The sequence below is a fragment of the Halichoerus grypus genome, chromosome 5, assembly GCF_964656455.1.
Source record: "Halichoerus grypus chromosome 5, mHalGry1.hap1.1, whole genome shotgun sequence".
NCBI classification, from domain to species: Eukaryota; Metazoa; Chordata; class Mammalia; order Carnivora; family Phocidae; genus Halichoerus; species Halichoerus grypus.
Window position 1 is genome coordinate 20,942,320 of NC_135716.1, and position 24,663 is coordinate 20,966,982.

General features: G+C 42.4%; 1 protein-coding gene across 6 annotated transcripts in view; it reads left to right on the forward strand.

Moving 5' to 3' along the window:
* Positions 1-24,663, forward strand: part of SAMD12 (sterile alpha motif domain containing 12) — a 345,023-nt gene that overhangs the window by 181,378 nt on the left and 138,982 nt on the right. The gene's annotated exons all lie outside the window — the stretch shown is intronic.

A 24,663-nucleotide genomic window follows, 5' to 3' on the forward strand; every position in this document is an offset into this window, starting at 1 on the left:
GCCCCATGACAGTAATAGGACTAAGATGGTCTCAAAAGGACTGGGAAAGCTCCTGCTGACTACTGTGGGTCATCTGAACACAGGGAATATGGAGTTTCTACCCTGCTTTTTCTTATCTCCTCCTTCTGGATGCTGACCCAGAGACAAAAACTATGAGATATTTTAAAAATGTGCATGGTGGATTCATAGTAAATACATCAGTTTATAGGCACTAACAATGAATCATGACAAAAAATTTTTAAAACAGCTCATCATCTAAAGCCAGAACTGTCCTTCAGCTAAAATGCTGGCCTCTGATTTCCCTTCTCTTGTTCACAATGGCCCTGTAACTACCTGACATTTGCAAGAAACAGAAGCCATGTTTGGCCCTGCCTTGGAGACCATTGAGGCGGTTTCTTCCTCCATACAGTCTTTTGGTCTTCTGTGTCCTGTCCATGAGGTAGCCAGGATGTCAGTCTGGTGGACTTGCTAGTTTGCTCATTCCTGCAGAAAACTCACCCATGTTACAGCACCTGCAGTTGTCTTGGGGAATGCAGTACAGAACTGGAAACATCATCATTCTCTCCTGCCTGATTCATGAGAGATGGGAGAAAGGTTCCTTACGTAACACACAGCGGTGGTGCAAAATATCAAATTAATTCATAACCAAGCATATGAGGGGCATCTTTAGCTTTTTTAATAATGGACAGTGTTTGTAGGAAGAAAAAGACCCCAGGGATACTGAAAGCTGACTGTTTCTCATATGGCTAATGAGTTTTAAATTTGTACTATATACAAATCACTGCACAGTTATGTCGTATCAAGTCCTGACAGTTACCCTACCATGATCAGTGCTGTAGTTAGCCCCAACTTACATACAGGGAAATAGAGGATGAAGAATTTGAGTAACAGACCCAATGTCAGACAGCTAGTGAAGAGCACAGTACAGGTCAGTCTGCCTCAACAGCGAACTTCTATCCATCACCTTTCAGTACCTCTGATACGTCAGATGGGGGTAATAATTCCTATTTCATGGTAGTGCCGTGATGGTTAAATGAAATTTTATGTGGAAACCATTTAGCATAGTTTGTGGCATATTCTATGAAAAGGGGTTGGCAGACTTTTTTCTTCTTTTCTGGAAAGGACCACATGTATGTATTTTAGTCTTTAAGGGCCATGCAGTATCTGTGGCAACTACTACATCACGTAAAAGCAACAACAGATCATCTTAAATGAGTTGAGTATAGCAGTGTACCAATGAAACTTTATTTACAGACATAGCTGGTGGGCCATAGTTGGTGGACGCCTGCGTTACAAGGGCAAAAATGTAAACTTTTAACATCATTATCAAGATTATTTTTTTATTCTTAGTATCTTCACTTTTGAGTTGTAAATGCTTCCCTCATTTCAGGAACATTATATATATATATGTCCTTTTCAATGTCTTCCTTGTATGGATCGTGTAAAAATGTAATCACAACTGTGAGGGTGCGGTTACTTTGGGCAGTAGAAACCAGTATCCAAACTGGAGGATAAAGCAGATGAAGGTAGCAAATGCCACCATCTCCAAATGCCTTTTTAATGAGTGCCTACAAAGTGAAAAAAAAAAAAAGACCATGATTGTTTACCAGGGCCACTTAGAGCTCATTAAACATTAGTGTTTCCCGAAGGACTTCTTCCACATTGTCCAAATATATGTGGCAAAATTTAGTTAAGAATTGCATGACCAGAGGACTTTCCTAGAGCTTCATCTTTTGGAATGACACAAATTAGAAATACTACTTTCTAATCCAAGAAGACTTTTCAGAACCATGTGTACAGATTGGGTATTTTAGTCCAGTCACCCCCACAGTGATACTTCAGCAACTGAAGTAGGCCATCTGATCTGAAATAGGCCATCTGGTCCACCACATTGCTTAAAGAAGGAAGTCTTTGTAGAACATAGCAATAGACTCTTTGAGAAAATTTTTCCAATCTCATTTTACAGTTTTGGGCTCCAAGACCCAAAGAGGATTAGAGAATAGTTCATGGTTACACAGCTGGTTAGTAGCATAACTGAAACTAGATCCCTGTTCTCCTAATTCTCAAACCAGTGTTCTTTTTTCCTTATTGTTTTAAATTAAGGTTTAATTTATATACAGTAAAATGCACCATTTTTAGTGTACAGCTCTGCAGCTTTTGACAAATGCATATAGTTGTGTAACCGCCACCACAGTCAAGAGATTAAATAAAAGTTCCGTAACTCCAAAAAATATTCTCCATGGTGCCCCTTTGTTGTCAACCCCTCTCATTACCCCAGCCTCTGGCAACCACTGCTGTGTTTTCTGTCCCTTTAGTTTCGTCTTTTCCAGAATGTCGTAAGTGGAATCAGAGAGTCTGACTTCTTTCATTTACTGTGATTCACTGAGACTTAACAGAGCTGTGGTGTATATCACCAGTTCATTCATTTTAATTGCCTCGTATTCCACTGGATGGATATCTCACAGTTGGCTATACCATATTCTCCAGTTGAGGGACATCTGGGTTGTTTCCAGTCTTGTAAATACTAATAAAACTATTATAAGCATTCATGTACTGGTTTTCGTATAAACATGAGTTTTCATTTCATTGGCTATGTATCTAGAAATTGCTGGGTCGTATCATAATTGTATGATTATTTTCTTAAGAAACTGCCAGGCCAGTATTCTTAAGATAGTAAAAGAAGAAAAACAGTGTTAGAGGCTGGCTTTCATACATACAAAAATATTACAAGTTTTCTGAAAACCATTCTATCTTTGTAGAAGTCTTACCTAGTGCTTCCTTGAGTTACCACCATCTTAAGAGGCCCCTGTTCTCCTGAGAGTTTCATAAATTGTCTCAAAATAAATCAAGGTTAAATATGTTTATGATTCACTTGTTCATTTAAAATTTTCTTAGCATCTTAGTTGTCATTAAGAAATACTTTCTTTGCCAGGGTGCCTGGGGGGCTCAGTCGGTTAAGCGTCTGCCTTCAGCTCAGGTCGTGATCTCGGGGTCCTGGGATCGAGCCCTGCATTGGGCTCCCTGCTCAGCGGGAAGCCTGCTTCTCCCTCTCCTTCTGCCTGAAGCTCCCCCTGCTTATGCTCGCTCTCTTTTTCTCTCTCTCTCTCTTTGTCAAGTAAATAAACAAATAAAATCTTTTTTTCTTTAAGATTTTATTTATTTGACAGAGAGAGACAGCAAGAGAGGGAACACAAGCAGGGGGAGAGGGAGAGGGAGAAGCAGGCTTCCCACGGAGCAAGGAGCCCAATGCGGGGCTCGATCCCAGGACCCCAGGATCATGACCTGAGCCGAAGGCAGATGCTTAACGACTGAGCCCCCCATGCACCCCTAAATAAAATCTTTAAAAAAAAAAAAAGGAAAGAAATGCTTTCTTTGTCTTTCTTCTGAGGCAGATAATTATAGTAATATTTCCAGCTCCTGGAAAAGAAAACTTGAGCCAATCAGATTCCCTTTTATGCATATGTGAGGTATGTCTGATGGCCCCTTCTTGTATCTAACAAATTACACTCTTTGAATTTCCCGGCTCCTCTGTGTCTTTTATTTACTTGTGCCACTGGAGTTACAGATCTGGTGTTCACGTGTGTGTTCTCTCCATACTCAGCTCTTCTGCCTTATCATTGGCTAACATTGAGCTTTACCTCCCTGGTGCTCATCTGTTTGCATGAGCATGATGATGACCCTCTTGGTCCTCCTCCTCTTTTTCCAATGGCTCCTTCTCTAGTTGAGAGCAAGCCCCCTTCTTCTATCACTCTCTGAATGTCAATGCCACCTGGGGAATGGGTCCTCTTAGCTCTTCTCATTGTGCATGCTCTCTGGAGAATCTCATCCACTGCCATTGTTTTAACCATCCCCTCCTTCATAGTGACTCTCAAATATATCTTAGACTACTGTGAAGCTTCAGATCTTTACTTTAATCTCCCTAAAGGGCATGAACTCTGAATATTCTACTGATATCTCAAATTAAAAATGTTCTAAATCAACCCCATTGTCTTTTTCACCATCTCCCCCAGCCTATTCTTCCCCCTTTGTTTCTTCTCAAGGTTAATGCCATTACTCATTCCATCACCTAATGTAGAAGGCTCATCTGACCTATGATTACTCCTTCTCCCTTACCACCCATATGTAATCAGTGAACCTACCTTCTGAATTCTGCTTGTAAAATGGGTTTCCAGTCTTTTCCTGCCTCATGACCATGCTAGCCACTGTGTTAAACCATTCCTCTTAAGCTCCTTCCCAGGCCATAAGAATGACATACTAGTTGTTTGATCTCTAGTCTCTACCCTGTCCCATTCGTCCACCTTTAATTAACTTCCTACTTCTATTGCCAGACTTAATTTAAATATATTTCTGATGACATTATATCCCTCCTTAAAACATTTGATGGCTCCCAGCTGCCTACAGAATAAAATCCAAACTTTTTACCATTCCATAGAAAGCCATTCTGGGCATTTCACAGATGTATTAACTTTGGGCAAGTTACTTGTCAGAGATTAAGATTCCTCAGTTGTAAAAATGGGAATAAGACCTATTTCACGGAGTTGTTATGAATATGGTATAATAAAACTCATGAAAGGACCTAGTCTTGATGAGGTATCACTTCTTCTGAGAAGCCTTACCTCATCTCTCAGGTAGAACCAATCATTCTCTCTTCTTCAATTAGTAAGCATGTTGTTCACACTAATAATGTATTCATTACATAATATCTATTTAGTATCCATTTATTCTTCCATCCACTGGGCACCAGGGTCTGTGGTGTTAGGGATAGAAAGGAACACTCAATCTAGCAATGAGGATAGAATGTGTATGCCCTTATAGAAATACATAGATGTATAGTAATGCCAAAGAACTGGAACTTAGCCTCACCTGGGAATAGGTGGGATAAAGGAAGACTTGCCAAAGGTGTAATACATGAACTAGATCTTGAATGATATAAATTTTGACAGATGGCTAAGGGCTGGCATGAGGCAGAAGGAAGCACCTGTACAAAGGCATGGTAGCAAGAGGTCTGTCCATCTCCCCTGTGGAACACGGACAACCTCATGTCTTCTGATTTTCCTTTGCTTTCCTACCTCCTAGCATAGTACTTAGCAGAGAGTGGATCTTCCATTTATTTTTACTGATTTAAAATTAATTGTTCTCCTTTTCTCTTATTGACTAACTATTCTCACCTTAATCTTCTCAAAGCAATAAATTCAATATCAATTTTTATGGATTCATAATAAAAAAAAAGAGTAGCTACAGTGCCATTTTGCATCATCCATGAGCAAAACTGTGCAGAATCTCTTTTATTCTGTTGTGATCTTTTTGTATTATTTTGACTAGCAAAGGTGATGGTGATGGCTCTTAAACAAATACACCTTTCACAAGCGCTCTTAAATATATAAGCCACTCCTTCATTGAGTTGTTTTTCCTACTATTTTCAATTTTAAATTATCTGAGAGATACTGTCAACAACTATAAACTGAGCCTTTTCTCCTAAGACCCCGTGAATTGCCTACTGGCTCATGGTAGATGAGGATCAGGAATCTTATAGGAGTTTGTGGAGATGATTCTTCTGTAATTGGGGACTTTGATTACCACTTTCTCATCCAGTGTTATTTGATTAGGAGCTGCCAACCACATGTCACCTCTAAGTTGCGTCCAAGATAGCATTTCCTCAATCTGTTACCTTCTTGAGCTTTTCCCCAACATGTTTCATAATCTCCATACTCTGTTATACAAATGGTGTGGCCAGGAATAGTTCTAATTTTATCAAGTATTTGAGCCTTCCAAGAAATTCTCTTTGGTATAGTTTTATATTTAAAGGCCTAAACATAGACTTCTGGGGGGCATTATTAGCTCACACATCAATATGTCGGTAGGGGTTAGCATTGTGCCATGTACACCCTAGTTAGACCCACTCCAATTTCATTTTCATTATGGGAGTCCATTATGGCTGGGTCATTCAAGAAGGTATTTGCAGTGAGGCTTCAAATGGACCCTTCTTATCTCCTGCATTCTTCATGGTAGAAAAATATCTATTCCAACTGCCCCGATGGTCCCTCTAACCAGCATAAGGGAGAAGTATCCACACATCATTCTTTTAATTTGGACATGTTCTTTCAGGAGTTAACCTTGTCCCTACTTCTGCACAACTCCGTGTTTTTATGGCATTTTTCCATGCTGAAAAGTAACTGTTAAGGATGCCAAATGTTTTGTGTCTGTCTCTGCAGAAATCACCAACCTCAGAATTGTTTACTGTTCACCTCCTTGCATTTCAGTGTTCTAGGTGGAATTAAAAAATGTATTTGATATCTTTTGTTTGGACAATTCAAGATGGCCATGTGATTACATTCTTATTTTACCTTGTGGTTTGACTGTGAATTTGAAGGACCTTGAATGACTGATATTGTACTGACGTTTGTTTTCCACAACTGACACTGGGTTCCTTTCTTCAGGGTAAGGCTAGACCCTGCAATTTTGGTTCGAATCTCTTATGGACCTCATTTAGAAAAGCAGTTGTAATAGGGCAATGGCATGTGGACCTGATGAGAGAAAATGAAAGCCGTTTTCAGGGATGCACTGAGCTGCTTTGGCTTTTCTAAGAAGAAACAGAGAAATATACTATCTGTATACTTTAGAATTTCAGTCCCTAATATTATATATTTGCCTACTTTCTCTGTGGCCTTTTTCTCTGGGGCCACCAATTCTCAATGCCTGGAGTAAAATTTTACAAAGGGTAGATATTCAAGATTCTCGTTGCATCCATGTGTCTACCTGCCAATTCCAGAAGGCATCACATACGTAGTCTACACTGTGATTGCTCCAACCTTGTGCCCCAGCCAGGAGACAAAACTCTCCTTCTCTGAAATAACACTTTTGTTATTAGTATCCCTTTTTTAATCGCTTTATATAGTAGCAATTACACAGCTGCTCATTCGGTAATTCATCCAGAAAACATTTACTGAGATCCTGTCATGTACCCAGCACTCGATGCTGTGTGTCAGGAATACAGGGATGAATATAATAATCCTTGATGTCGAAGTCAAGTGAAAGATACATAACAGAGGTAATCATAGAACTCAAGGATCATGTAGGAAGTGCATCTAAACCAGAAAGAATATGTCAGGAAAGGTTCCAAGAGGCAGTAACCTCTAAACTGAGCCAGATATTTAGTTAGGGTATGTTAATTTTGGATTTAGTCATCAAGCAAATATAAAATTGTCAAGATGATCAGAGCCTCAGAGAAATATACCATGCTGTAAAACTTTTATTTACTAAAAAAATCTGTATTTATTGAGTCCCTGACCTTTACTGGGTGTTGGTGAAATTCAGTAAGAGAGACATGGTTCTCAGATACACGGATTTCACATTACCATGGGGAAGACACTTCCAAACAAATAATCTTTGTAACACAGTGAATGATCTGAAAGGAGATGTTAATGATACTTTGGGAGTGAGTAAGCAACAGGACTTCCCTGACTCTGAGTGATCAGGAAAATCTCCCTCAGGAGCTGTAGCAGAGGAGTAGGACAGGTGGGGCTTGGGTACTATGGAAAGAAAATGTCCCAGTTGGAGAGAACAGCCTGTTCTGTGGCCAACATTGAAGAAGGAGCTTGGTGCATCCCAGGAACATGTGGAAGGCCAGAGGAATGCTCATTTGGTTAGAAGGTGGAGAGAGTGAGCAGGAGGGGAGACGGTGGAAGTAAGATGGGAAAGGGTAAGGGAGTGTGAAGTGAAACCTTCTGTGTTTGCTCTCCTAAGGAATTTGGAGACAGTGGGGGACCACTAAAGGGTTTGAACCGGAGACCCTCCTGATCAGCTTTGTATAACAAAATAAGAGCAGATACACTGAAGAAGGACAAGACAAGAGGCCAGACTCCAGTGAGGAAGCTCTTGCATTAATCTGTGCAGGAGATGAGGACAGCCTAAAGGAGGGTGGTGGCCAGTGGGACTGGAGAGAAGTCAACTCAAGAGACAAGGCAATGAGGCAACCCATGATAAAAGAGTGAGCAACAGTGAAGAAGAGGATTGTAAAGGATCATCTTTCACATCTCTGTACCACATTCTCCTCCCCCAAATCCATGCTCTCTGCAGCAGAATTTTCTTCATGCTTCTTCACAACTCTAGATTCCTGGACCTGTGGAATTAGGCTTTCCAGCCCAGGCATTTGTATTTTCCACAGTTTCCCCCCGACGTGATGCTTATACAGATGAAAGTGTGAGTAGTGCTGCCCAACACTCTACAGACCCCACATGCACAGTGTACCAGGCACTCTGCCCCTTCACAGCCTGAGTAGGGCTCACTTGGGGTGAATGAGAATATCTCATATTAAAGACCAAATTGGAGTGGAGCCCGTCCTATACTCTCACCTTACCTTGCAGGTGACGCCCTCAGGTCCAAGAAAGAGGCCCACCCCCCCATAGTTCCCAGGTGACTGCCACTGAAATCCTATCTCCCCAGTTTCCCCAGGCAGAATGAAATAGGTTCTCTTGGGCAGTCCCCTAGGACAATAAAGAAGGTACTTCGCACCAAGACTCCACCATTTCCTGTGCCAGGCAGGGGAAAGGCGAGGCTGTCATGGTAGGACCTCCTCTAAAGATAGAAGGGGGAAGAAGAGAAAGGAAAGTGGTTGCTTCAGCTCTACAAGGAGCAGTTTGGGATTCATATTTGAAACCATCAAGGTTTTGTAAAGTTTGGCAGCTGTTTCAAAATCATTAATATCTTAACATCGGCATTAGATGCTGCATTTATTTTCATACAAAGGCACAAGTTACCAAATCTTCAGTTTATTACGAAAGGGAAGTCTGGAGCTAAGATTGATTGTGCACCTATTTGCACATTTGGCATTTTGAATTCTATATTTAGCCCCCACAATAATTTTGCAAGATGGATAACATGAGCCCCATTCTATAGATGAAGAAACTTGGCCCAGAGAGCTGAACTGCTCATTCAGGGTCACAGTGGAAAAGTGAGACTATTAGTCAGGGTTCTCCAGAGACACAGAACCATTAGGGGATAGGTACTTAATGTTTAATTATAATATATATGCAGAGAGAGAGAGACTTACTGTGAGGAATTGGCTTTCACAATTATGGAGGCTGAGAAGTCCCAGGATCTGTTGTCAGCAAGCTGAAGACACGGGGGAACCAGTGGCGGTCTAGTTTGAAAACCAGCAGGCCAAAAACCCAAGAAGAGCCAGTGTTTCAGTTCAAGTCCTAAGGCAGGGAAAAACCAATGCCCTCGCTCGAAACAGGCAGAAATGATCCCCTTTAATTTGAAGGAGGGTCAGCCTTTTTGTTCTTTTCAGGCCTTCAACTGATTGTGTAAGGCCCACCCATATTGGAGACAGCAATCTGCTTTTACTCTGGCTACCCACTCAAATGTTAATCTCATCCAAAAACACCATCACAGACACACTCAAAATAATGTTTGACCAAATATATGGGTACCCCGTGGACTGGTCAAGTGGACACACAAAACTATCATGGTGGGCAAGTAACTAGTTGTCTCCAAAACCAGTGCTCTTTCCTGGTGACCTACTTGCCTGCTGTTAAGTCTCTCTTCTTTCAAAGATACATTTTCTTCTTTTGTATAAAAAACTCTGATGCTAATGCACTTTGTTTAATTCAGTTAGCCAACATATAGTACATCATTAGTTTCAGAGGTAGAGTTCAGTGATTCATCAGTTGCATATCACACCCAATGCTCATCACATCACGTGCCCTCCTAATGCCCATCCCCCCAATTACCCCAGCCCCCCTCTCCCCTCAGTTTGTTTCCTAGAATTAAGAGTCTCTTATGGTTTGTCTCCCTCTCTGATTTCTTCCCATTCCATTTTCCCTCCCTTCCCCTATGATCCTCTGTACTATTTCTTATATTCCTCACATGAGTGAAACCATATAATTGTCTTTCTCTGATTGACTTATTTCATTCAGCATTATACCCTCCAGTTCCATCCATGTTGATGTAAATGGTAAGACACCAATGTACTTTTAAAAATTAATGCTTACAATATTGTATGGTGACTAACATAATAAAATTAAATTAAAAAAAATTAATGCTTGGGCGCCTGGGTGGCTCAGTTGGTTAAGCGACTGCCTTCGGCTCAGGTCATGATCCTGGAGTCCCTGGATCGAGTCCCGCATCGGGCTCCCTGCTCAGCAGGGAGTCTGCTTCTCCCTCTGACCCTCCCCCCTCTCATGTACTCACTCTCTCTCATTCTCTCTCTCTCAAATAAATAAATAAAATCTTTAAAAAAAAAAAATTAATGCTTGAAGGGCTGCCTGGGTAGCTCAGTCAGTTGAAAGTCCAACTCTTTTTTTTTTTTTAAGATTTTATTTATTTATTTATTTATTTGACAGAGAGAGACACGGAGAGAGAGGGAACACAAGCAGGGGGAGTGGGAGAGGGAGAAGCAGGCTTCCCGCGGAGCAGGGAGCCCAATACGGGGCTCGATCCCAGGACCCTGGGATCATGACCTGAACTGAAGGCAGATGCTTAACTTCTGAGCCACCCAGGTGCCCCAAAAGTCCAACTCTTGATTTCGGCTCAGGTCATGATCTAAGGGTTGTGAGATGGAGCCCTACATCAGGGTCCCTGCTGGACGTGGAGGCTGCTTAAGATTCTCTCTCTCTTCCTCTTCCTCTACCACTCTCCCCTTCCACCACTTGCATGTGCTCTTTCTCTTTCTCTCTAAAAAAAAATTAATGCTTGAGACTATTTACATAAAAGGTTTCTTTTAATATCTTGCTTCTCACACGTGGTTTTCACTCTCCATCCTCCATTTTCCATTATTCTGGGCTGCTAGGAGTGGTAGGTGTGTGGTTTTGCTAAGTCCCTCCTGCATACCCGAGATATTGAGACACTAAGAAATTTCTCTCCCAACTTGACGACATAATGAAGCAGAGATGCCCCCGAATACCCTGAGTAGTCTGAATCTCGTTCGATCAATGACGTGAAATTTTGCTAGTTGCCATTTTAATTTATTTAATTGAAACTGATTCGACATAAATGAATGCACAGAAAATTATTAATGGTGACCTGAAAGGTTTCAAGTGTCTGCTATGTAAGAGGTAATGTGGCTTTGATGTATACATCTGAGGGTTCACTCTTTCCACATTATACCGGAGAAACAACACAGGTGTTTAGCACTGAAAACTATTAAACTTTGAACATTGATGAAGGTAGTATATGGGGATTCTGAAAATATATGAGAAGTATTTGAGTAAATGTTTTGGTTCATCCCATTTCTATCACATTGGTTGGTTGTGATGGTTCATGTTCACTGTAAACTATATATATGTGGATATTTATCCTTCTAAGTATCAGGAAATTTGAATTTTCTTTTGTCATTTGATCATGCCATGGAAAGGAGGAAGAGATGAAAGAGTAACAGAACAAATTTCATTGACCTAGATTTGTATTTACTTAAAAAAAAAAAAAATTGATCCTCTCCTGCGACTTGAATATTTGTTTTGTTATACAAAGAGTTTTACTGTAATAATACTTTTGGTCTAGCAGGATTTCACATGTATTCGAGCATAAATAAATGGTCTCTAATATCCTTTCTATTTCTAAAAGTTTAAACGTGCTTTATCTTCCGGGTTCTCTCTCTCTACTTTCCTCTTTTTTTCTCCCCAGTGTACTTCTCCACTAAAGACTGCTCAGCCCGCAGAAGATCTATTCGAAATTTATTAATTAAGGACCAGTTTCTGCTTCTTTGTCAGGGATAATCATTTGTTTTAGAGCTGATTTTCTGCTTTAATTAAATGAAAATGTCACTCAGTCAAATGAATTCATTTCTATTTATTTATCCAGTTCTCCAGGCTTGAATTTCTTAGTAGGGACTTGGGCTCATCACATTTGTTCACATAGTGAACTGAAAAATGTCTCTTTCAGCAGTTTAAAAGGCTCACGAATGTTTACTCCTCCAAGTAGAAGCACTGTATAAACAAAGCCGTGATTAACAAATGTGCAAATGGTTGTTTTCTTGTGCAGACATTATCTAGGTGCATGTAGGGGTACGTATTTGAGGATATGTGTATGCTAGAGCAGGGTAGTGAGGACTACCCAGCACCCCAGTCCCTTCAGACTTTAAGAAAGTATCAAAGACCATCCTTGAACCATCTGTGTGACTTTGTTTGCCTTTTCAAAATGCTAATTGGGGGTGCAAGGTTTAAATGCTACCTAATCTTTCCCTTCCTATTTTTTAAAGCATTACTTATTGACTGTGGTCTACATATCTAACATTGTAATAGCATGTTAAAATGGAATAATCATACGTATTCACCCATTCAACAACTTTTGAGTACCTACTGTGTGCCAGGCTGGGTATTGGGACTTCATGCTAAACAGTGTAATCCTTGAAACTGACAAATGGGCTAGCTGCCAAAGTCTTTGTGGCACGAGCAAATTGTGTTCCACTTCGAGAAGGCTGACACACTGGCGCTCAGGCTTTCTACCCCACTTTTCCAGAACACATACTGAAAGGTGTAAATGTTACCTTGAATTCTTTTCAGGAAAAAACAAGGGCAGTTAAAGCAATTCTCTACCTTATTGGAAGGGTGGAAATGGGCGCTGATGCCCACCTAGCACGAGGAGGCTTTGATTTAGACTTTCTGGTGATCGCACAGCCACAGATACCAACTCCTTAATCACCCACTGTGTGGCAGAATCCCTGTAGGTATGAAGAGCATCTCTGAGGTACTGTGCCCAAACACTGGGTCCTGGGGAGCCTGGGTGGCTCAGGTGGTTAAGTGTTCGACTCTTGGTTTTGGCTCAGGTCATGATCTCAGGGGCGTGAGATCGAGCCCCGCATGGGGCTCCGCACTCAGTGGGAGTCTACTTGAGATTCTCTCTCTCTCTCCCTCTGCCCCTCCCTCTGCTCTCACATACTCTCTGTCTCTCTCTCTCTCTCTCAAATAATAAATAAATAAATCTTTTAAAAAATGAAATAAACTGTATAAAAAACCGGGCCCCTCATATACACATTGCTCTTGTCTCTCTTGTGATACAAGCAGGTTTTTAACTCCATCTGTTTTGTGGTGACAGGGGGTTGTCTGTATGTTTGTTGCCTTAAATAATCTGGAGGCAAAACTGAGTTCAAAGGGCTTGGAAGTTGAGTTTCCAACAGCTTAAAGAGTTATTCCATAAAACAGGCACAATTTTAATCTTTAAATAAGTCATCCTTGCGTTTTCTCCTCTGTGTCATAATAAAAGCTAAAATTATGATGGCTTAGCAGTTTCTGTGGGGAGAAGCAGTTGTACTGGGACTCAGTCTCCTGGGTTGACCCGGCACTGGGGTTAGGAAATGCCAGTACTTGAGTTTCTTCATCCTTAAAATAGCTCCCGGTAGCTTCTAAGTGCTGTGACAGTAAAGATAATTGAAATAAATATTACTTAGATTCCAGGGAACCTATCCTATTCAAGCCCTGGGCTTAGAAAGAACGGGTTGAAAAAGAGTTGACTTCTTTGTCCCTTGATAGGGGAGTTGAGCATATTGACTGTGGCCAAAACCCCACTGCCCAGGTAATGGGTATCTTCAGAGATAGGATGGCAGCGCTTTCCAGACCCTCGAAGGGCAGCTTATGGACTATTTGGATAAACATTTATTGGACATTTATTATATGCTAGCTACTAGACTAGACTCCAGACAGCCTCTGCCTTCAAGGAGCCTTCAGTCCAATGATTATTCCAAAAATTTAGACTTTTACCCAAATCTTATCAGAATGGGTTCTGAGACCCAGGGTACTTGGTCCCACATGAGGCCAGGGAGCAAGAACAACAGTAATCACTGTCACTTAGCATATGCTGATTACATATCAGCAGTGTCCTAAACCCCCTGTTTGAACCGCCATTTTATCCTTATAACAGCCTATGAGACCAGAGCTGTTAGTGTCCCTATTAGATCAAAAAACTGGTGCACAGAGACTTGAAGTGACTTTTGAACCGGATCACCCAGTCTGAGAAGTGATGGAGTGAGGATTTGAGCCCCGGTGTCCTCCAAAGCACATGGTCCTAGACACCAGCTTACATCGTTCAGTTAGCACATCCTTTTCTAGAGTTCTACCCAGGAAATGAGGGGTGTGCGTGCGTGTGCGTGTGTGTGTGTGTGTGTCCCACAAAATTGTGTTAAGGGCAGTGAAAGAAAAATATAAAATACAAGGAGATTCTCTAATTTAGACTGCGGGATAACAGTGACATTTAATGGTAACAAGAAGAAATGAGGGTTCCCAGGTGAAAGGAGAGGAAGAGCAAGCAGGCAGGTGGAAAAGTATGTGCTAAGCTCTGAGGCACAAAATAGTTTAGTGTTATCCAAGAACTAAACAAAGATTGCGGGTGGGACCCCAGAGCTCCAGAGAGTCCTGCGGCCTGGATACAGCAAGGGACAGATCCATAGAGCCTCAAAGTCACATGAAGGGTTTGGAACTAGGGTCTCAAGAAGCGTGATGAGAGGCCATTAGAGGATTTTAAGCAGAGAAGTGAGGAGATCGTCTTTATGTTTTTAAAAAGATCATGTTGGCTGCTGTTTGGAGAATGGATTGGACAAGGGCAGAGATGGAACCAGGGAGGCCCGCCAGTGACTTTTGCCGGAATCCAGCTGAGAACAGGTGATGGTCAGAACTAGGGTGGTGGCCACGGAGCTAAACGGGGCCAGATCTGTTTGCTGGTAGGAGCCACAGAGTGTGCTGACGGATTAGATGTGGCCAGGAGAGGGAGAACCAAGAGCAAGTCAGGATTCCTGGTCTGAGCTGCTACAGGGCGGAACAGTCTGTGCTCGGGAGGAACCTGGAAGGGGGAGGGGGAGGCAGAAGAATGAAGAGGGCAGTCTGTGATAGGTTATGTCTGCGGTCCTTTGAATCATTGACGAAAGCAGTTAGATGTCTGGGTATGACGGTCTCATGAGGGATCTGTCCTAAACAGTTAATTGAGGAATTGTCCAAATGCGTGTCAGAGATGCCGTGGGGCTGGTGCAGTTGCTTGGCCACTAAGCCTTCCTGACTTATATTCGCAGCAGGTCTTGTTTAATGTCAAATAGGAGAGCTAGAGGGGCAAGTTCCAAGTGAGTGCCCTGTGTTTGCTTCCTTCCCTGAGCTACCCAGCAGCTTTTGTGCACTTCCTGAGTGTCTTCTGATGGTTTGTTCAAATGAACATCAGAAAAGGCCTTGGGAGGGACAAGAAGCTGTCCCAAGGAGAGCAATCACAAAAATGGTGTTGTGATGTGTCTCCATGCCCTGCCCTGGGCCAGGCTCCCTATTTGCAGCATCACCTCTGCCCATATCCAGGGTAACTATGACAGAGTGACCCAAAGCATGACCTTTGTAGAAAAATCTAAGTTGTTACCCCAGCTCTGTCCCTCACTATCTATTCAACTTTAGGCAAATGACCTATCCTTTCCAAAAGCAATTTTTCTCCACTGTAAAATTAGAACAAAGATACCTAGCTCAGGGTTGCTATGTGGATTAGAAGAGATTTTTGTGAAGTGATGATTAGCACAGATCTCAATAAATGATAGATAGGAAGTGGATCCATATCTAAGAGGACATTCTTGCCAGAGATTAGCGTAAGGCTGAAATATGGATTTCATAAGGCTATTCCAATAAGCCAAACACTGAATTTTTGTTAAAAGTCTGCAATCATCTCAAGGCAGAGAAATGAGGGAGGGCATTGTGTAGGATATATAACTTTAGCACTTCCATTAAATTGCTTTTGACAGAGGCCAGTTTGCCAACCAGAATCACAGTCAAAAGTTACCAATATCTAAAGACAATTATTCATTGTCTGTGAACAAACCTAGAGGATGGTATAGAAGCTTCTATCTATAGCTGTGCATTTGGGTCCTTTTGATGACTTCATTTGATCAGACTATGTAGCTTGTTGAAGAATCATCCCTAATATTGTAGATGGGTTCTTTGTGCATGCATAGAGGACATTGTCTAGGATGCCTGTGTTTTTATGGGACTAGAAGAATCCCTACCACCACTACCTGTAAGTTGTCCAGTGATACCCTTGTTATACCATGCTTCAATTATTAATATACTTCCTTGTGTTTTAGTGTTCTACTGAGAAATAGTTACGGTCATTACCCAAGTCAGCAACTTCACTAAGTATCTGTTATGTGCCCAGCACTACTGGGACTCAGAATGAAGAAGGCAGACTCTTCCTTGTTAGTCCTTATTATTCTTGACTCTACGACTAGATAACAATACCAGAGATTTATGATTTAATACTCTTTGGAATCCTACATAATTAAGTGCCCTAGAACAATGCTGTCGAATAGACGTTTCTGAAATGGAAATGATCTCAATCTGCACTGTTCAGTCCAGTAGCCACCAGCCGCATGTGGCTGTTGAGTACTTGAAATGTGGGTAGTGTGACCAAGGAACTGAATTTACAATTTAATTTTAATTGACTTAAATTGAAGTAGCCATTTGTGACTCCCAGCTCCAGCAATTCTGAGGAGAGATGGTTGTGGGCTCCAAAAATTCAGGAAGGAAATAGGGCTTCCGGCAGAGCTTATAAGTAGGGAGGAAAGTGAAGGATGCTCCATCGAGAGTAACAGCATGAGCAAAGGCTGCAAGGAAGGGGAAAGCATGTGGTTTGCGAACATTACACAGGCAAGGGAATTGAAGGAAATATGATGAGAAAGACTTTCTGAAAATGTCAGGAAAGAAGTTTCTAGAATCTAGACCATTCCTCTACTTTATAAGTTTGTATGAGTATTTGTGCCTGTGGTAAGCCTCCCATTATTTGGAATGGGTTACATAGTGTTGATTTTGTTATACTTTTTATAAATGAGTAATCTCCACGGAGTTATAGCATGTAATGTACAAGTTGGTCGTTGAAACTTTCCATACCTGTGAGACAGCAATCTAAAGATAATTCAAGAAAGCATTGATATAGCAGAGGTTAAAGGAACCTACAAGGGTTGAGTCACCGAGGGACTAGCAACAGCAGAAGCCGGAGGGGCCAGAGAGCTGGAGCCGTGGAAGAGGGTCCGCTGACCAGAGAACCTTGTGGAGAGGTGCAGCCCTTGCCACAAGCACCCGGTCCAAGCAGGGAAGGAAGGGAAGAACAAACCTCCTGCCTGCTGCCTCCCACCGGTGCCTCTCACTAGCTAAACACAACCAGAGACTAGAGGGCAGGGGATCGCAGGTAATAACAATCCTCGGGGGTCAGCCTCCCATGGCAGAGAAGGACAGAAAAGGCGAGAATGGATTGTGGGGAAAAGGCAGGGAAAGGAAGTGTGAATGAACAGCTTTTTTGATGTTGAAAGAATAGTGTCTTAGTTTGGGCTGCTACAACAAAAACACCACAGACTGGGTGGCTTAAACAACACAGATTTATTTCTCACAGTTCTGGGTACTGGGAAGTCTAAGATCAAAGTGCCTGCTTTGATTCTGTTCTGGTGAGGACTCTCTTCCTGGTTTGTAGATGATTATCCTGTGTCCTCACAGGGTGGACAGAGAGAGAGAGGCAAGCTCTCTTGCATCTCATCTCGTAAGGACTCTAATCTCATTCCTGAGGGCTCCACCCTCAGAACCTAATTACCTCCCAAAGGTCCCCTCCCCCAGTACCATCACACTGGGGATTAGGGCTTCAGCATATGAATTTTAGGAAGGCACAAACATTTAGTCAGTAGCTAATAGTAAAATGGAAACCATATAAATATCGAATATGTTGGTTAAATTATGACAAAATTGTACAATTGAAGCGTGCAACATTGAAATTATATGCAATGGCAAGAGAAAATCTTCACTAAAATAAAAGAAAAAAAAAGAAAATCTTCACTAGATATTAAGTGAAAAGAATATAAAAAGAGCATATACAGGAAGATCCAATTTTTTTTTTTTTTTGGATTTCATTTATTTGTTTTTTTTAAGTAATCTCTACACCCACCATGGGGCTCCAACTCATAACCCTGAGATGAAAAGTCGCACGTTCCACCGCGTGAGCTAGCCAGGTGCCCCCCAAATGTTATTTTTAAATAGTGTCTATACAGTAAAATATAAGCGCATATTATTCACACTCACAGGAGGAAAAAAAAGAAAACTGGAAAGAAATGCACCCAAATTTTAGCAGTGGTATCTCTTCATGGTGGTTTGGTTTTTTTTTTTTTTTTTCTTTGCATCCTCCTGGGCTTTCCAGACTTTATAAAGCAACATAATTACTGTCTATTTCTGATCTGGAACAATGTTTCTGTTGTTCTTGATCAATTTGCAGGGTAGATCTGGAGGGCTGTACTCAGTAGAGAGAGATATGTGACTAAGTTCCTTTTTATCTGTCATTCAGTTAGCTGAAGCTTCATCGTGTACCCCTTTCTGCAGGAATGACAGGCACCTGAGCATTTCTTAGTGCATTAAAAACTGGGATGAGTCAATAAAATGCTCTTCTAAAATATTCCACCGAGAAACTCCTAGGTCTTAGAGAATGGCCTGATTTCCTATTGATCTTTCTATTCATTCATTTCTTCAATCAAACATGGTTAGTTAATTCAGATCCCCACCAACCACCTTTCCTCATTATCTATTACATTTGGTTTTGTTAAATATGAATCTTTGGTGGCACTTCCGTTATTGAATTGACAGTCGAGTAATGCTTTATTGACATCTGTAAGATGGAAGCATTATTTCTTAGGAACCATGGTGACAGTGGCCAGGCTTTTTTTCGGAACCACCTAAGCATAGCTAGTTTTTTGTGCTCTTGTAATTTTCATCTTAAAAACAGCAATCCATCTGTTTCATTGTTTCATTCTTTCCTGATAGAAAAACATTTCCTTCCACTGTCTTACTGATCTACAATCATCCAACCCTGATGGACTCTTGTAAGCAGAATTGTCGCCAGTGATTTGATGACTTCTCATACTGGTTATCATTTCTGTAAATCCACTCCCTCTCCATGGCTTGCTTTTTAACCTCCAGCTGCTACCCACTTACTAGTTCTTGGATGGCTGCTTCCGCAGCATTATTCTAGCACTTGCTTGTAGCAGATACTACTAATAATAAACAGTTAGTAAATGTGCACGGTGTTAAATGCTTGCAAGGATTATTGTTGATAACCGTAATTGTAATCATAGTTTTGTGTTGACTAAGTTGAGATTCTTGCGGTTGCAAGGAACGGAAATCTGGAGGTGGCTTCTGCCAAACGATGGGGCTTGGTGGGGTATTCATAATACCCAGACAGAAGTCTTTGACAGGACTTCAGAGCAAAGAAGCAGCAACAGCTCAGGAAGAAGGAGAACTGTGAAAGCCAGCAAGAATCCAGACAACAGACTGCTCTCTTTCTCTGCTTCATCCTCTATAGCACAATATCTCTGTGACTCAAATCACAGAATGGTGGGTGATTTCTTACCCCTCTCGAGTTTACTGACTATGGCTAGAGAGCTCAGAATGCCCTCGAGTGCTCTCTCAATCTGTCATCTTTCTGCTCCCAATTATTTTCTGCCCCTCCTCATCCCAAGCCCATAATCCCTGGCCATAGGAACCCTGATTGGCCCAGCTTCGAGACAGTCAGCAACAAGCAGCAGCAGGGGGTGGTGCTGCCCAGAGACAGCCCCTGTGGCCACTGTGAAGCAGTCAGGCACCCAGAAGGGTGTGGATCTCGGTTATCATGTACTTGACGCCTTCATTGTACTGAATGACAGAGATAAATTTACCGGATTAACAAGTATGCATTAATATTTAGAAGAAGCAGCATCTAGTTCATAAAGATGGGGCTGTGGAAAAAGTGAGTTTTCAAGACTTCTTTCCTACACAGCAAGAAAGAGCAGTTTTGTGTTTTCAACTTAAGGGATTGTTGCAGAGTGATGTCAGGGAAATGATGGGATATGATCAAAGGAACTGAAGTGAAGTATCAGAACTAGTAACGACACCAGGCAAGTAAAACTAGCCCACGGGAGGCAGGCAGGTTTGCTTGAGGGAAGATGGCCGCTTTGGTGCGACATTGAAGAATCTACTATGCTGTGTCTAGACAGCAATGCACACATATTTTATGAAGCTTGCATCCTGGAAAGAAAAAAAAATCTGTTTTATGGCAACCAAAATACAATTAGCTGTTCTGTGTGCATCCTACTGCATTGGATCCCCAAATTGAGACAGATAGGTATTCGTCCATCTGATAGACATTTATAGAACACCCACTAAGCCTCAGGCAAATCTTAGGCAGTATGGTTATCAAACGAACCTTTCAGCGAGTGTTAGTATTAGATAAACTTTGTATGAGGCACTGGAGTATGCACTTCATGTTCTTTAACTCGTTTAATTCTTACAACAAATACCATGAAGTAGGTTCTGTAATTTCCATTTTATGGAGGGGAAACCGATACTCTGAAAGACTAAAATAATATGGCCGAGGTCACAAGGTTAGGGTTTGAAGAGGCTGGAGCTCAAGCCAGATCTGTCTGACTATAAGAGCCTTGGTTTCATTTATTCAGTGTTTGAGTTGCGTTGTCATGGGTTGCTCAATCTGTTCTATTGATTATTTGAGGAATGGTGTGAGGAACACCCCTGTCCTGTCACAGATAGCTCCCAGGCTAGCACTGATGTGGACCAGTGAATGGTGAGACCATGACAAGCCACAACGTGATGTGGTAAATACTGTGATTGAGACATCTAGACAGGAGGCATCTTCCGTTTCCTAGCTATGGAACCATGGGCAAGTTCTTTTTCTCACTGGGCTTCACTGTCCTGCACCTGTGAAAATGAAGGGGCTAAAAAGAACTTCTTTGTGGGTATTATGTGGAGTATAAGAGTTGATTCGCAAAAGGTCCTAGAGCAGTAGCAGGAACAAAGTAAGAGCTCTTACGATGGTAGCTCATACTACTATCCACAAAGTACGATGCCCTGTGAGAATTGGTACTGCCTGCCGGGAGTCAGGGAGGATTCAGAGAGGAAACAGGCTTTGATGTATCAGATGCTGCCAGGTGGGGAAGCAAATGTTGGACATTTAAAGTGGAAGGATCTGTGAGCCAAGACCTTTGTTTATTCAACCCAAATTTATTGAGCCTACGCATGTGCCAAGCACCCAGCTCAGTGTTGGTTTAGGATAGAGAGGCATGGCGCTATGAGAGTGTATGGAATATTCTAGATCCTAACTTCAGAAAAGAGATGAAAATGGAAAATGGCCACAAGGAATCATCTTTGAGAACCATTATGGACATGACAAGCCTAGGATTGTCTCAAGGAGATATCAGACTAATTTCTTCACCAAGCCCTTAAGAAATTCTTCCTATCGAGTGAATCTTTTCACACAGCCTAGCACACTGAGGGGTCTTGGCCCACCTCCCCCCACTTTTTGCACCCTGGACCTGCACACTACAGAATATATCACTGTCCTTCGTTTTCCAGGATGACACTGCTGACTCTTCATACATCTCGGTGAAGGATTGTTCAGTTACATGGAACATTCCTTAACTGGAGATAGCATGAGAAGGGATAAAGAAGCATTGTTGAGGCATATTAAAAACTGGCTTTTTCCTGGTGGCAATTTGTCATTTTTCGATTTGGCATCTTTCCCTATTCTTTTCTATCATGTAGATCTGTTTGAGCCTTGAATCGGAGGGGATTTTCTTGCGAGGTGCCTTTCTTCAAGCCTGTGGATCAAATTGTCAGGTTTAATCAAAGTTTGTTTAGAGTCTTGCTCTATTGACAGAAGCATATTGCTTCTGTTGCTGGCCTGAGTCCTAGACTCCCAGGAAATCCCTAGTGCCTCTTGGCCTGTGACAGTCTGCATTTACTCCCTGGAGTGGCCCTGGTTTTGACTGGCCTGGGTGTTACACCTTCCTGGGACCTGGAGCAAGCTCCACCTGGGACCCCTTTGGGTCCCCCAGGCTGCGCTCACCTGACACCCCATGCTGGCATCTCTGAAGCCCTTTGAGTCCGTTGCTGTGCCTGCCATGACTCATGGCATAGAGCAAAGGATCGAAACTTCTCATGTTATAAAGAAAAAAAAATCAACAAGCACATTTGGAGCTCCTCCTGGGTATGAAGCACTCTTCTCTCTTCACAGATGAGGAAGCCGACACACCAAGGTTGAGAAAGTGGTCGTGCAGCCGATGACTGTCAAAGCCAGGAAAGGGGCACAGCTCTCTAGGTCAGGGTTTGCACCCGTAACCCCTCCTGTGCTGTTTCTCCAGGCTCACAGGCTACCTTGTCCAGCCTCTTATTCAGTCAAATGAATTATTACCTAAAAAGCTGCTAACACACAGTGAGAGCAATTTCTGTGTTAGCTCTTGGTATTTGTGTGTTTAATAAAGGGCAAAAGCTGAGGCCACAGAAGTGATATAAGTCTGTACACTTAGGCCAGGATTTCCCAAACTGTATTCTGTAGAATGCTAGTGTCCAGAGGATGTAATAAGTTTTCCATTAAAAAAAAGTATAATGATCAAAAAGGTTTGACAAATGTTGGTTTAAAAAAAGCCTTTTAGGAGCACCTGGGTGGCTCAGTCAGTTAAGCGTCTGCCTTTGGCTCAGATCATAATCCCAGGGTCCTGGGATCAAGCCCCATGTCGAGCTCCCTGCTCAGCGGGGAGCCGGCTTCTCCCTCTCCCTCTCCCTCTGCCACTCCCCCTGCTTGTTCTATCTCTGTCAAATAAAGTCTTTAAAAAAAAAAAGTCTTTTATACTGCCGTACTTCTCAGATCCTTTAGTATACTAATGTGCATTATTTATTTTCAAAAGGTAGCCAAGGCATACAGGGTTCCCTGGACTTACTAGACCATCATGTAGGAAAAAGTTCATGAAGCAGGCCCTAGTCTCTTTTCCTACTTGCAAGGTTGGCTCTTGCTGGTGTCCGGAAACTTGGATTTCAGGAGTGTTCCCAGCACTCCCTGATCAGAATGGCCTGTGTGCCTAGACTGCCTGTATGAACAGTCTCAGTGATGCTAAACACCTGTTGTCCTTCTGGGAGTCGAGTTAGGGTACATGCAAGGCAGAGGATGTGCGTGTCAACAGCCTCCAGTACGAATCCTGGGCAGCGAGTCCTCGTGAGCTTCCCTGGTAGACAACATTTCACACAATGCTCTCACAACTCATTGCTGGAGGAATTAAATGCATCCTGTGTGTCTCCCGGGAGGGACTCTTGGAAGCCTGTGCCTGCTCTCCTCCAGGTTTCGCCCCGTGCGTCTTGTTCTTTGTTGCTCTTGTTCTGCATCCTTTCGCTGTCATAAAGCCTAGCTGTGAGTACGAGTCTTTGCTGAGTCCTGCGGGTTCTCCCAGCAAATCACCAACCCTGGGGATGTTCTTAGGGACCCCCTGTCACAACCAGAAAATCCTTTTGCTCACAACGTTTTTTAACATCCCACAGCCATGGGGGTTCTAGAGCACAGAGTGTGGGCAGTGATGAGCTGTTCAGTCCCATGAGTCAGAGGCAGAGATCGCCCCACATCACCACTCCGGGCTTCTTGGTGAAAAATCTCAGGGTTCCTGAGGCCCACGTGGAGGTCATTACCAAGTAACGATTTTCTTCCTGGCTGGGACACATGGATTAAATATATACTGACAGAGCAGAACTGACTGATACAATTTCATCATTCTTTTGGAACAATTGGGTGGGAAGGGTAAGGATGGAACCAATAGCCTCGAGATAGAGCCATCTGTTACATTCTTCCATTTTTAGACTTAGCTCTTCAGCCCAGGATAAAATTACTTGTATAAATTTATATAAAATTATATTAGCATTTAGGTGAAAATGTATTAAATTATATAAAATTATATATGTGTATAGGAGATTTTGTTATATATCTAGACAACCCTACTAAAAGGATTTTATGGCTTTTTGAACCCCATGGATCATGACTTATAAGTTAGTAAATATGATTTCCCTGAGTTCATTCCACAGAATACACAGATTGACCGAGGGTCTCCTAAGAGCAGGTAGGCCGCTACGGTGCATGAAAATCCAACTGGAGAGAGTGAGCAGCCCCAGCACATGTTCCTCCAAGACCCTTCCTGGTACTCCTCCTTCGCATTCTTCATGGCTGACTTGTCCTCCTCTTATGCTTTTCACAGCTGCCAAAAGTTATATTTGCATATCCTCTACCATGGGTGGGGAACCTTGCTTCCTGCGATCCAGCCCGCTCCAGCTTACTTCCCTACCTTGTATGTCTAGACCAGCCTACCCTGTGTTTCCTTTGACCTGTTTCCTTTGACCTTGTGGACCCACTTCCAGATAATGGCCAGTCTTACATGAAGGCCCTGCCAGGTATGACTTGGCTGGCTCTTTGCCATGCCGACTAGAACACGGATAATTCTCTAAGCGCTTGGCCCTCCTGTCTCAACACAGCACCCCATGCTTGTGCTGCTTCATGTCATCGTTTATGTGTTTCTTCTGTCGTCTTTGCTCTTTTCAACCTGTCTAAATCCCATCCCAGGTCCCAGTCTGTTTTCCATGAAGCTGGCCTTCTCCCTTGTACCCCCGTGGACCTCCCTGGACCTTGCATCCCTACTAATCTCCGGGTCTGTAGCACACACCTTAGCACTTATTTTACCTATACATCTAGCACACAGTGACTGAGCCATCCATTGCCCAAGAAAATAGGGATATAAAAAAAAAAAGAGAATGAAACAGAGCCCCCGCCCCCAAAGAGCTCCCAGTGTGGTTGAGCTACCACATGGCATGCCATACTGTTCTTTTTCATATGCTGGTCCTGATTCTTCTCTGCATCTCTAAACTCTCTGGGAACAGT